The sequence below is a fragment of the Vigna radiata genome, chromosome 7, assembly GCF_000741045.1.
Source record: "Vigna radiata var. radiata cultivar VC1973A chromosome 7, Vradiata_ver6, whole genome shotgun sequence".
Taxonomy (NCBI): Eukaryota; Viridiplantae; Streptophyta; class Magnoliopsida; order Fabales; family Fabaceae; genus Vigna; species Vigna radiata.
In genome coordinates this window covers 26,313,311-26,327,088 of record NC_028357.1, presented here as the reverse complement: position 1 = coordinate 26,327,088, position 13,778 = coordinate 26,313,311, and positions in this window count along the sequence as shown.

Genomic DNA, 13,778 nt, shown 5'->3' with positions numbered 1-13,778 from the left:
TTCGTTGGAATATGAGAGAATGGTTCGCAAGCCCATTAGACTTAATTTTCATATATGGTCTCCCTTGAGCCCAATTCTTCGAAAAAAAGAAAAATACCTTTTTTACATGTTCATAATTTTCACTTGACATTATATTTTTTGAAATTATTTCAAATAAATTCAAAGAAATTAAAAATCAAAAACATAATTTTCCCAATTGTTAGTGTGACATCCCAATTATATATAACATAATATAATATAGAAATCCACAATTCATAATAGGAGAGAACAGTTGGAGGTTAAACTTGCGATTAGATAAAGGATTATAGTAATCCAGAATGGTCTAAATTTAAAACTTCAAGAGCATGCTAGAGTATTTCAAAATAACATAGACTGAAATATAGAATTCCTAAAAAGAACTAAAGTGCAGCATCAACATCCTCCAATACTTGCTTCCGAGGCACCTCTTCAACATCTGCTCACATCCAAGTGGATGATCATATCACCGGGCGATGTAACCCACCGCCTGGCGGTGGACTCTTCAATGGAATCTTTGGATGACGCTCAAGCGGCAGCGCTGAGGGGTGATACTAAGTGTCGTGCTCACCGTCGGGCGGTGTACTTATGGGCCTAGGCTAAATCTTTGATATTTTTCTGAGTTATAAATACATTTGCACGAATTAGAGAAGCTATCTTTTTGTTGGAAAACAGGTAGACTTCTTTTTACACCAAAAGGGGGGGTGAATTGGTGTTGTATCAAAAATAAGTTCTTTTCGCAATCTTGAAATCAAAGTATAAAACTTTTTGAACTTTCTTGAAATGCAAGCAATCAAAATATGTATGCAGTGGAAAAATGTAGTTGACTGCGTGAGATATAGAGTCGACTGGAATGTAAGAGATAAGCAATAGAGAAAATCAAACACAGGTTTTTATACTGGTTCGGCCAACAATGCCTACATCCAGTGTCCTTCCACCCAGGATGCAAATGCACTATAATGGTTGCGGTTTTTACAACAAGGAATTTATAGAAGACCTCCCTGTCAAAAATATAAATCTCCTCTCTAACCCAAAACCAAAATATAGTTGCAATAAACCAGCAAGACTTGCAGCAAGAATCCCCTTTTATGCAATCTACTAAACACCACTTTGAACAATCCTCAAAGTGCACTATCCCCTGTATCCAACAAGTACAAATCCAGCAGTCTTCACGGATGCCAAGTCGTACAAACAATTCAGCAGTCTTCACAGGATGCCAAACCTTCAACACGATCACACAGAAGCACCTTCCTTGTGCAGATAATGATCAATAAATGTAAGTGTAGAAAATCTCCCCTTTGAATATCGTTTAAGAAAGATCACCACCGTCTTCTTAGAGAATTCTTGGAGCTAAGAGAAATCTGGAACAGGAATGAAAATTATCAGTTCATCAAAGGTTGCCAAGCCTTCAATCAAAAACCAGCAGTCTTCACAGGATGTCAAGCCTATCAAGATCAAACAGAAGCACCTCCTCTGTGCAGATATTGATCAAACAGTAAGAGCAAATGACTTCTCCTTCTAAAACTCTCCCAAGCAAGATCACCACCGTCTTCTTGGAGAATTCTTTGAGCTTCTAAAGAATTCAATCTGAAACAGGAAAATGAAAATATCAAATCACAAAAGTCATAGAACAATTCGTGTTCTATCTATTTATAACTTTCTGTTTCATCAGATTGATTCTCAGTCAAATAGCCTACTAATACAGTCTACTGTATTAAAACAGTCATATCAGACAATCAACATAAAGGCTCCTCAATCAACAAAATCAAGACACATTTATTACAGTTGACCAGGTCACACGGTTTTAACTAACTTTTGAATATATAGTCGTTGGAGCTTGTAGGCTTAACAAAATTTCAACCAGAACAGTAACACAGTCGAATATGCATTCCACAATGTCGACTGATACATGAAAAATCACTTTGAAATTCTTTTCAACTCAAAATCTCACACAACACTTCTTCACAAAATCTGTACAAAGATTTTAGCATAGTCGAATCCATTAAGAGTGTATTCGACTGGACTAGAACTTTGTCACAAGACATATAAGTTCAAAAGGTGCTTGTAATCTTTTCTTTCAGAAATGTGTAATAATCAAAAACATTTTATCTCACTTTTCAATACAAGCATGTTCCACAAATATGCATGTTCCACAAATATAACACTCAATCAAACATAGGAACATACAATGTAATTCAACAAAACATGTTTAGCAAATATGACAAACGTTACAGAATAAGAACATGTAATACTGGAACATATGTATTGTTATTAAGCACTGAGTTGTCATCATCAAAAACCAGTTTGATATAGAGTTTGTGTTGTTAACAATCTCAACAATCTCCCCCTTTTTTGATGATGCATAACCATGATTAATAACACAACCATGTTTGTACAATTCCACAAAAGACAGAGTAAAACATATATATAAGAAACATTAACACAGTTCAGTTACTCTACAAATACAACAAAAATATCAAGCAGATAAAGTATGATGCAACAATTCTCCCCATATAGACTTGCTCTCATACCCTCATGAATATCTCTCCCCCTTTGTGCATTAACAATAAAGGAATGCTTCAGATATTTATGCAGTTTTGAAAAACAACAATGATGCATCAAAAAGATATGCAATGTATGAAATACAATAATGCTCTCAAAATCACAAGTTCATCACAAAACAATGTAAAATCCCCCTGAAATATAGATGTGTAATGAAACAGTGTGTAAAACAGTGATACTCGCCCTGTCATTATGCATGAATTTCAAAAATAGTTTAAGTGCACAATGCAAAATATCACAGTTTAAGCAACATATTAAGCACAGATTTGTATCACAGTTAAACAATTAAATCACATGTATATGCAATGATACAATATCAACAATCTCACAATATTATCTCAATTTGGATATTAAACTTGTAAAGATCAGAGATAATAACAGAATATTAATGATTTAAGCAAACAGTAAGGATAAAATCAAATTCCATAATTGGAATTGTTAACCCATATAGACGTAGTCGAATGCATTAAATCATCAGTCAAATGCATTGCTTTGCAACTATTGAATTCCAAATGTAGATCTTCAAAGCAATGTCCTTCTTGCAAACCTTTCAACAACCTTTTCCAGATCAAGAATAGTGGTTAAGCAAGAATTAAATCATATCAAAACAGAAGTCATTGTGTAAAGATGCATGACAGTTCAAGCATAGCTAACTTCAATCAGAACATAGTTGAACCAATCAAACAGTTTATCATATTTCATTCAACCATTTTAAGTAAATGGATTGATTCAAACTACTAATTTCATTTCCTTGATATAAAAGATATTACATAGGATAATGGGCAGCAAGGAAATAAAAACAAAACATAGACTTAAAAGATATGACATACTAAGCCGTATACAATATGAAAACATATTAATAGTAGAACAGTAGTGTGCATTAATCATTCCTCTCTTTCATTGACTGTTCTCATGGATATATTCTCTTTTTGGTTTTTACCTTCCAGGAGTTGTGAAATAAGGTTTATCTTTTCTTCCAGTTGATCAATCTTATCGCCAACCACTTGAATTAGATCACTAAAGTACTTCTCATATGGATTGTTTATCACAAAATCCGATTTAGAGACCTCTAGTGAAGAAATTTCTTCAAACAGATTTGTCTGGTAATTATCCTTATTATAGTGCCATCCTTCTTCACACCAGACAAGTCCAAGTGATCCAAGAGTGTTGAAGTTTATTGCATTTTCATTCTTGCTTGAGCATACTCTTTCTCTAGAGACATCTACTCTATGCAGTATTAGTATGTTGCTAACAAGGATACCATATGGCAGGATTCAAGCAAAAAATATAGTAGCCCTGATCATGTGGTTCTTGAGTACTTTAATCCAGTTTGTAGGAATGTTGTTCTTTGTGGCATGTAAGAGATAAACATCCTCAGTAGTCATTTCGTCCGATAATAGTCTCCCTAGCAGAATCACTTGAGCTAAAACATGTTCCAGTAACATTTCTTCAATCCTAAGATCTTTGTGAAGTAGCATATTTTCTCTTGTCTCACTGATAGGGACTTTGAGCCAGCTTCTAAACATATCCTTTTTGTTTAGCCATTGATTCATTTGAGAATAAGGTTCATGTGAGAGGAAACCATTAGGTTTGAGACCAGTTGTTTGTCTCCAAACATCATTTTTGCTGATGATATCAACATCCTTTACTCTTGAAGTAATGACTCCATCAACAATTCTAAGATTATGATAGAAGATTCTGACAAGATCAGGAAACCATTTTCCTTTCATTTGCACAAGTGTAGTCAAATTTTGTTTCTCAATCCATTCAGGAAACATAAAACTTTCTTTCTCAAAGAGCCTCAGGTCCAAATATCTTGGTGCAGTAACCTCTTTTGCAAACCCCATGTGTATTTTCTCTTCAGTAACTGTTTCCATAAGTGATGGAGAGGATCTTTCTTTCACGCATTTTGAAGGATGAGTTTTGGAGGCCATTTTTTCGGTTCAAACTTCCAGAGTTCAGTCAAGGATCATTGGAAATGCACAAGTAAAGTGTGTTCAAGTGTCAGAAGTGAGAGTAGCAATGACATAATGAATAAAAATGGCGTGAAAAATTGAATTTGGACACATGAACCAGAATGAAATATTGTTGTCAACTGGATTAAATTTGAAGTCGACTAAGACACGATAAAATCATTTTTATAAACAATTTTCAATCAATCAAACCATTAAGCACACTACACAAACAATCATACAACAACAATTAATCAGTATATGCATGATGCAACAGATTGATACAGATTTACCAGTTGTAGACACTCAAGGTGTTTAATATGTTCCATGGTTAATTCATCCTTGAGAACAATTCTGTATCAGCTGCATAACCTACAAAACAATTAAGTTTTGGTTGCTAGTTTCCATATAACTTTGGGTCCTTGATTGTTAGTTCTTGTCACATGTTTCTTTGGTATCCATACATATAATCCTTGAGGAACAACAACATTTCTATAATAGTAATTTCTAACAGTATGACCAACACAATTGCAATAAAAACATGCATTTCTGGCAGGTTTTCTTAATTCATTAAGCTTCCTAGCATTGGTTCTGTTAGAGTAAACTTTGTATCCAATTCCTTGTCTATTTTTAATTATGCTAGATGAATTCAATACAGCATATAAATTGTCACTAGCTTGAGCAAACTTAGCTAGCTTGCTAGTCAAGTAATTTATCTTTTCAATGTGTGTAGGACAATTTTCACAATCTTTTTCAACAGTAACAATTTTAATCTCAATATTTCTAGCAGATGAAAAAGTTTCATTTAATTCTTTTTCTAATTTTTCATTCTCTGCAACAAGGTTATCAATTCTTTTTTCAAAGTCTCTTCTTTCAGAGCATAGTCGATTTACCTTGTATTGCAGTTGCATGGCTTCAGCATGTAGCTCTTTGAATGCATCTTGAAGCAGATCATATTTGACTTCTACCTGTTCATTTGATATATCTGCATCATTGTCATAATCATCCCATGTTACACCTCTCATATAGCACAAATTTGATTCCTCATCTTGATCAGAATCTTCATCACTTGATTTCTCAAAATCTAAGTTTTCCCAAGCAATGTAAGCTCCTTTCTTTCTCATGTTTCTGCCTTGAGGAAATCTGTTTTTTTGCTTTCTGCTTTGGCTGTAATTCAGGGCAGTCAGGCTTGATGTGACCTTCTTTTCCACATTCATAGCACTGGACAACATTCGTGCTGAAGCTCTTCTTTTTGCTTTGACCTGCATGGTTAGATAGTTGACTATCATTTTGCATAAGTCGACTAAATTTTCTTACCATCAAGGTCATCAGTTCTTTGTCGTCCATCTTTGTTTCTATGATGTTCTTGCTTGCAGCCTTCAGAGATATGGACTTCTTTTCTTCAATCTCCTCTTCATTCTTCAGTCTACCAAGTTCTTACTCATGTTTCCGTAACTTGCCAAACAAGGTATCTTCATTCATATCGTTGTAAGATCTTTAGATTCAGAGATTGTAGTGACTTTTGGTTGCCAGTTCCTGTTCAGGCTTTTCAGAATCTTTATGTTGATCTCTTCTTTGTCAAAGACTTTGCCAAGAGCCATCAGGTGATTTACGATATGAGTGAACCATTTCTGGACATCATAGATGCTTTCACAAGCTTTCATTCTGAACAACTCATATTCTTGTATCAACGAATTCTTCCTGGCTCTCTTGACTTCATCTATGCCTTCATGTGTTACCTCTAGAACATCCCACATTTCCTTTGCAGACTTGCAATGGGATATCCTGAAAAATTCATCAATAGTTAGTGCAGAGGCAATAATATTCCTAGCTTTAACATCATATTGAGCTTTTCTATTTTCATCAGCAGTCCACTTAGTACATGGTTTCAAAACAGTTTCACTATCAACAATTTTTGTAGGCACATATGGACCATTTAAAGTAGCATCCAAAATTCCTTTATCTTGCGATTCAAGAAAGATCTGCATGTGAATTTTCCAAAAAGGGTAATTTTCACCAGCAAACAGAGGTGGTCTGTTTGTTGAAGCACCTTCACCAAAATTTTGAAAATTGAAAGCCATCCCCAGGTTTTACAATCGAATAGAATAAAAACAGAGTAGACTAAATTTTCAAATATCTTATGAAAACCAGCTCTTGTGCCAATTGTTAAAAAACAGGTAGGTTTCTTTTTACACCAAGAGGGAGGGTGAATTAGTGTTAATCCAAAATTAAAATCTTCTCGCAATCTTGATATGAAAAATTCAAAGCTTTTGATCTTTCCTTGAAATGCAAGTTATTGAAAATTAATTGTAGCGGAAAAACGTAGTTGACTGCCTAGTAGATATAGTTGACTTGAAAATAAAGAGTGTAGGGATAAGAAAATTCAAACACTGTGTTTATACTGGTTCAGCCAACAATGCCTACAACCAGTGTCCTTCCAACCCAGGAAGCAAATGCACTATAATGGTTGCGGTTTTTACAACAAGGAATTTATAGAAGCACCACGCAAAAATATAAATCTCCTCTCTAACCCAAAAAATATAGTTGCATACACAAAACCAGAATTGCAGCAAGAATCCCCTCTTCTACAATCTGCACCCACGTCGAACAATCCTCAACGTGTCACCAGCACTCTCCATAGGATGCCAAGCCTATCACAGTAGACTTCACAGGTTGTCAAGCCTTCAGTCAAAAACCAGCAGTCTCCACAGGATGCCAAGCCTATCAAGGTAAACAGAAGCACCTCCTCTATGTAGATATTGATCAAACAGTAAGAGCAATTGACTTCTCCTTCTGAATCTCTCCCAAGCAAGATCACCACCGTCTTCTTGGAGAATTCTTGGAGCTTCTAAAGGATTTAATCTAAAACAGGAAAATGAAAATGTCAGATCACAAAAGTCACAGAATAATTCGCGTTCTTTCTATTTATAGCTTTCTGTTTCATCAGATTGATTCTCAATCGAATAGCCTACTAATACAGTCGACTATATTAAAACAGTTATAACAGACAGTCAACATAAAGGCTCCTCAGTCAACAAAATCAAGACACATTTATTACAGTTGACCAGGTCACACGGTTTTAACTAACTTTTGAAAATATAGTCGTTCGAGCTTGTAGGCTTAACAGAATTTCAACCAGAACAGTAACACAGTCGAATATGCATTCCATAATGTGGATTGACACATTAAAAATCACTATGAAATTCTTTTCAACTCAAAATCTCACACGACACTTGTTCACAAAATCTGTACAAAGATTTTAGCATAGTCGAATCCATTAAGAGTGTATTCAACTGGACTAGAACTTTCTCACAACACATATAAGTTCAAAAGGTGCTTGTGATCTTTTCTTTCAGAAATGTGTAATAATAAAAAACATTTTATCTCACATTTCAATACAAGCATGTTCCACAAATATGCATGTTCCACAAATATAACACTCAATCAAACATAGGAACATACAATATTCAACAAAACATGCTCAGCAGATATGACAAACGTTACAAAATAAGAACATGTAATACTAGAACATATGTAATGTTATTAAGCACTGAGTTGTCATCATCAAAAACCAATTTGATATAGAGTTTATGTTGTCAACAATCTCAACAGGTATCTTCATTCATCAATCCAAATACTGCAATGATTTGCTGAAAATATTCAACATGTTGGACGACAAAGATGCTGCAACTCCTATGGCAACTAATTGTTACTTGGATCTAGATGAGGCCAGAAAAAATGCTGACCAGAAAATGTATCGAGGTATGATCGGATCACTACTTTATCTTACTTCTAGTAGGCTTGACATAATGCACAGTGTTTGCCTCTGTGCTAGGTTTTAATCTGCACACCTAAAGAATTACATCTTACAGCTGTAAAAAGAATTTTAAAGTACCTTAAAGGTACCAAAGGCCTTGGACTATGGTATCTAAATGGCACAAAAAATTTTCTAAATGGTTACAGTGATTCTGATTTTGGAGGTTGCAAACTAGAAAGAAAAAGCACCAGTGGCACATGTCACTTACTTGGATCATCATTGATTTTTTGGCATTCAAAGAAACAAGCATGTGTAGCTTTATCTACCACAGAAGCTGAGTACATAGCAGTTGGAAGCTGTTGTGCACAGTCTCTTTGGATAAAGAGTCAATTAGAGGATTATGGCATTAAGTAAGATAACATCCCTTTGAAATGTGATAGTACCAGTGCTATAAACCTAACAAAGAATCCTATTTTAAATTCGAAAACTAAGCACATTGAGATAAGACATCATTTCATACGGGATCACATAAATAAAGGTGAAATCAAAATTGAGTATGTTGATACTTTACATCAATGGGCGAATATCTTTACAAAACCTTTAAACAAAGAAAGATTTTTTACAATCCGAAATGAGTTAGGAATTCTAAATCATAGCAGTGTGAAATGATATATTTGACTGTGATTTGTATGAAGTCAACTATGCTTATTTTGTCATGCATTTTTACATATTGACTTATGTTATTTCAAATATAATTCTTGCTTAACCAAAATGCTTGACCTAGAAAAGGTTGTTGAAAGGTTTTGCAAGAAGGACATTTGATGGGTGTCGCGGCCCATACAAATTTGATTGCATAATAAGAAATGCAGTATAGCTAGGGAGTGACCCGTAGGTCGTCTCTCAAGGACCAACTGCGGTTCAGAATCAAGTCAAACACGAAGGGGGGGGGTTTCAAAGTGTTTTCCAAGGAAAATAAAACTAAATTAAAAATGGAAATTAAACCGAGAATAATTAAAAGCATTAAAGTAAACGAAAACATTAAACTGAACAATGTGTGTGAACTAATTAAAGTGGGAATAAAACTTAGAAGAAATTGCATCGAATAGGCTAAAGAAATTAAAAGACGATTCATGACATGGCACAAAGAAAAGGAACAATACATTAACCGTAAACTAAATGACAATTGTTGAACTAGTGAAAGGGCTTGAAACATTAAATGCATTTACGGTATTTGGTTGCAAAAGTTTAATCAAAATAAAATAAAAAAGACACACCTACAAGCTATTGAAACACANAATTTAGCAAGGAAAGAAATGCACACGTTACCCAACATTCATCACGGGTCATCTCTAAAAATAAAGAAAGCGTAACAGTACATGTTTAACCAGAATTGCTGAAAGTAAAGGTTGAATATTGAAAGATGCAATGATGAATCAGTAAAGGTAATTTAAAACATTAAAGNCGTGTGAATATTTCTTCCAGTCAACAACGTGCACACCTCCATCTTCAAGCAATTGAAATAAAAAAACTAGCTACTATTTTTCCTATCAATCAAAACGTGTGCAACTCTTTCAAAAATCATAAATCTCCTAAGGTGGCTTCCGCACCTCCATGAAAATAAAATTCCAATCCTTTTCTCTCTCTATCGGCTGGTCCATGATGCCCCCCTCAATGTAACAGTTCTCCCCTCCTTAGGGTTCCGTGCCCTTCCAAATGAAATTCCCCCCTCTCCCCACTCACATGGGCTGCTAGACGTTGCTGGAATAAAGGTAGCTGGACTCTGCAACCTCCTTCCAAGCTGCAGCACATGGGCCGCTGTTGCCACATTTCTCTTTGTTGCACCGTGGTGTTTGCTGCCAGCACCTCCATTCTTCACGTGCTGTAGGGCTCAAGCTGCTTGCTAATTTTTCAACGCTGCTTGTGTCTAGACAACATGGGCTGCTGAATGAATGAAATAAATGGGACCAGGCCGTGTGGTGCTGCTGACTTCTTCTCATGTGGGCTGCAGCTGCTGCCATGAAGCTTCTGGACGTGGAGTTGGCGTGGGGAGCACCAAAGCTGGACCGTGTGCTACTGGTGCGTGAATTTGGTTGCTGGGCCGAGAAGTTGGGAGCTGCTTCTAATGCAAGAAATGGAGGAGCTGCAGCGTGTGATGGTGGACCAAGGCTGCTGGGCCGAGTGGCATGCAAGGCAGATGCACCTCCTCTGTTAAGCCTGCTGGACGTGAAAGGACGAAGGAAGATGTACGTGTGCATGCTGCTACTTTTTGTGGACGTGGGCAGCAACTTCACGTGCAGGCTGTGACATTTCCTAAGCCTTCTCGACCTTGCTTTTGCACCCCGTGGATATGTGAAGACTGGATCATCTCATGGAATGAAGCTGGATTGCTGAACCGTGTGAACTCACCACCGTTGCTGCCCAAAGCTGTTGGACCAGCTTGGATGAAGAAATGAATTGGACGTGCAGCTGCTGCAATGGTGGGCTGCTGCTTTCTTCTCTCGGGTAAGCTTTTCTTCAAGCTGCTTGCTGGATGCACCACTTCAATTGAATACAATCTGCTGGCCCGTGTGGTGCTAGGCTGTCCGTGAAAATGTGGAGCTGCTGCTCTCCAAAAATGCTAGATGCACCCGAAAATGCTAGATGCACCTCCAATTTTAAATGTGCTGCAGCCTTTTCCTTGTGCACCCCCAAATTCAACATGTTGCACCCTTTTCTTATAAGCCCAAATGGGTAAAATCACCAAAGTGCCCATTGTCTAGTGTATATTTCTTTAGTGAAAAGTCTTGCATCATGTGACAATCCTTCAAAAGTCCAAAATTATATTTCCAAATATTTCCCTGAAAATAATAATGCAAATAATTAGCTCAGAAAATTCAAATTAATTAAAATTCGAATTTCCGGTCAAATTAAGCACAATTAGCAGAAACGGGAAAATACCGGACATTTAAGCACGATTTCCTGATTAAATTCGGTACAATTAACTAAGTGCAGTCAATAAAATATTGACTCATCAACGTTGCTTTGGAAGCTACAATTGGAATTCAACATTTGAGAAGCAATGCATTCGACTGATGATTTAATGTATTCGACTGCGTATAACTGAGTTAACAATTCCATATCTGGAATCTGGTTTTATTTCTAATGATTGCTTAAATCATATAAATATTCTATTATCTCTGTTATTATCTACTGCAAATATATTATTTGAGATAATATTTTGAGATTGTTGAAGTTTGTATCATTGCATATCTATATTGCTTGATATCTTGTTTTTGATACAACTATGTGCTTAAACTATTGCTAAATCTATGATATGTTGCATTGTGCATTTGATTTGATTTTATTATGCATAATGACAGGAGGAGTATCACTCTTTACACATTTTACATCACATGCCTGCATTTCAGGGGGAGTTAACATTGTTATGTGATTAAATTGTGATTGTGAGAGCATCATTGTATTTCATACATTGCATATCTTTCTGATGCATCTTTGTTTTAAAATCTGCATATATATCTAGAGCATTCCTTTTTTGTTAATGCGCAAAGGGGGAAAGATATATGAGAGAATGAAAGAAAGTATAAAAGCTTTGTGAAAGGGGGAGAATAGCTATTCTGTCTCATACTTCATTTGCTTGATACTATGCTGCTCATGCAGAGTAATTGAACTGTGTTATATCTATATGCTATTACTTTATTATGTTATGAATTGTGCAAACATGGTTGAGTTATTAATCATGATTGTGCATCATCAAAAAACGGGGAGATTGTTGAGATTGTTGACAACACAAACTCTATATCAATCTAGTTTTTGATGATGACAACAATATGCTTAATAAAAGTATTACATGTTCTTATACTAAACTGATTTTTATATCTGTTGAACATGTTTTGATGTACTGTGGTGTATGTTCTCATGTTGATTGTGTGATATATTTGTGGAACATGCTTACATGCTTATGTGCAATGCAAACTGCTTTATCAAAAATATTTTACTGCACATTTTGTAAAGTGAAAAAATCACAAGCACTTTTGTGAACTTATAACTGTGTGACAAAGTTATAGTACAGCCGACTACATTAATAATGGATTCGACTATGCTAAAACCTTTGTACAAATTTTGAGAATCAGTGCTAAGTGATGTTATGAGTTGAAAAGAATTTCAAAGTGTTTTTACATGTGTCAGTCGACTTTGTCCAGTATTCATTCGACTGTATCTTTGATCTATTTTGGAATTATGTTATGCTTGTGCGCTCCAACGGCTATATTTTTAAAAGTTAGTCAAGCATTGATGACTTGGTCAACTGTATTAAATGTGTGTTGTTTTTTGTTGACTGAGAGCCTCTATGTTGACTGTCTATTATAATTGTAATAGTACAGTCGACTGAATTAGTAGGTTATTCGATTGAGAAACAATCTGACTAACAGAAAACTATAAATAGCCTGAACACGAATTGTTCAGGGACTTTTAATGCTCTAACATTTTCATTTCTTGTTTCAGATTGAATTCTCTATTAACAGCTCCAAGAATTCTCCTAGAAGATGGTGGTGATCTTTCTTAAGAGAGATTCAAAGGGAGAAAGCTTGTGCGCTTACTGTGTGATCAGAAATTGCACAAAGAAGGTGCTTCTTGATTGATCAGTGAAGGCTTGACATCTTGTGAAGTCTGCTACATTCTGTGAAGGCTGTTGTGTTGAGGCCTAGCATCCTGTGAAGAGTGCTGGAATTTACACATTGAGGATTGTTCGACATGGGTTCAGATTGCAGAAGAGGGGATTCTTGCTGCAAGTCTGGTTTTGGTTATTGTAGTTATATTTTGGTTCTGGGTTAGAGAGGACATTTATATTTTTGACGTGAGGTCTTCTATAAATTCCTTATTGTAAAAACTGCAACAGTTATAGTGCATTTGCTTCCTAGGTTGGAAGCACACTAGATGTAGGCATTGTTGGCTGAACCAGTATAAAAACCACTGTTTGATTTTCTCTATCCCTACACTCTTTATTTCCAGTCGACTTTATCTTTTATGCAGTCAACTATGTTTTTCCGCTGCATAGAAATTTTCATTACTTGCATTTCAAGAAAGATAAAAAAGGTTTATACTTTTGATAAAAGATTGCGAAAAGATTTTGTTTTTGAACAACACCAATTCACCCCGTCTTAGTGTAAAAACGAAGCGTACCTGTTTTCCAACAAACATATTATCATATTAACAAAATACAACAACAAATAACACAACACATAAGGCAATGTAAATGTCACTAACAACAACGAACAACTGCTACCTATAAGCCTTAGTGAAAAGAGAGTGTGAGAAAAAAGAATCAGAGTGAAACATTTTACATATGGTTTATCTTGAGAGCTATCCTGCAAGATCGGTGCTCCTTAATTTCTTGGTAGGGAAAGAACTATCATCACGTTGATAGACCTAGTAACAAGCTCTGTAGCTGCAGAAAAATTAAGCAAAACACAAAATATGAAATTAAACCAATAGAA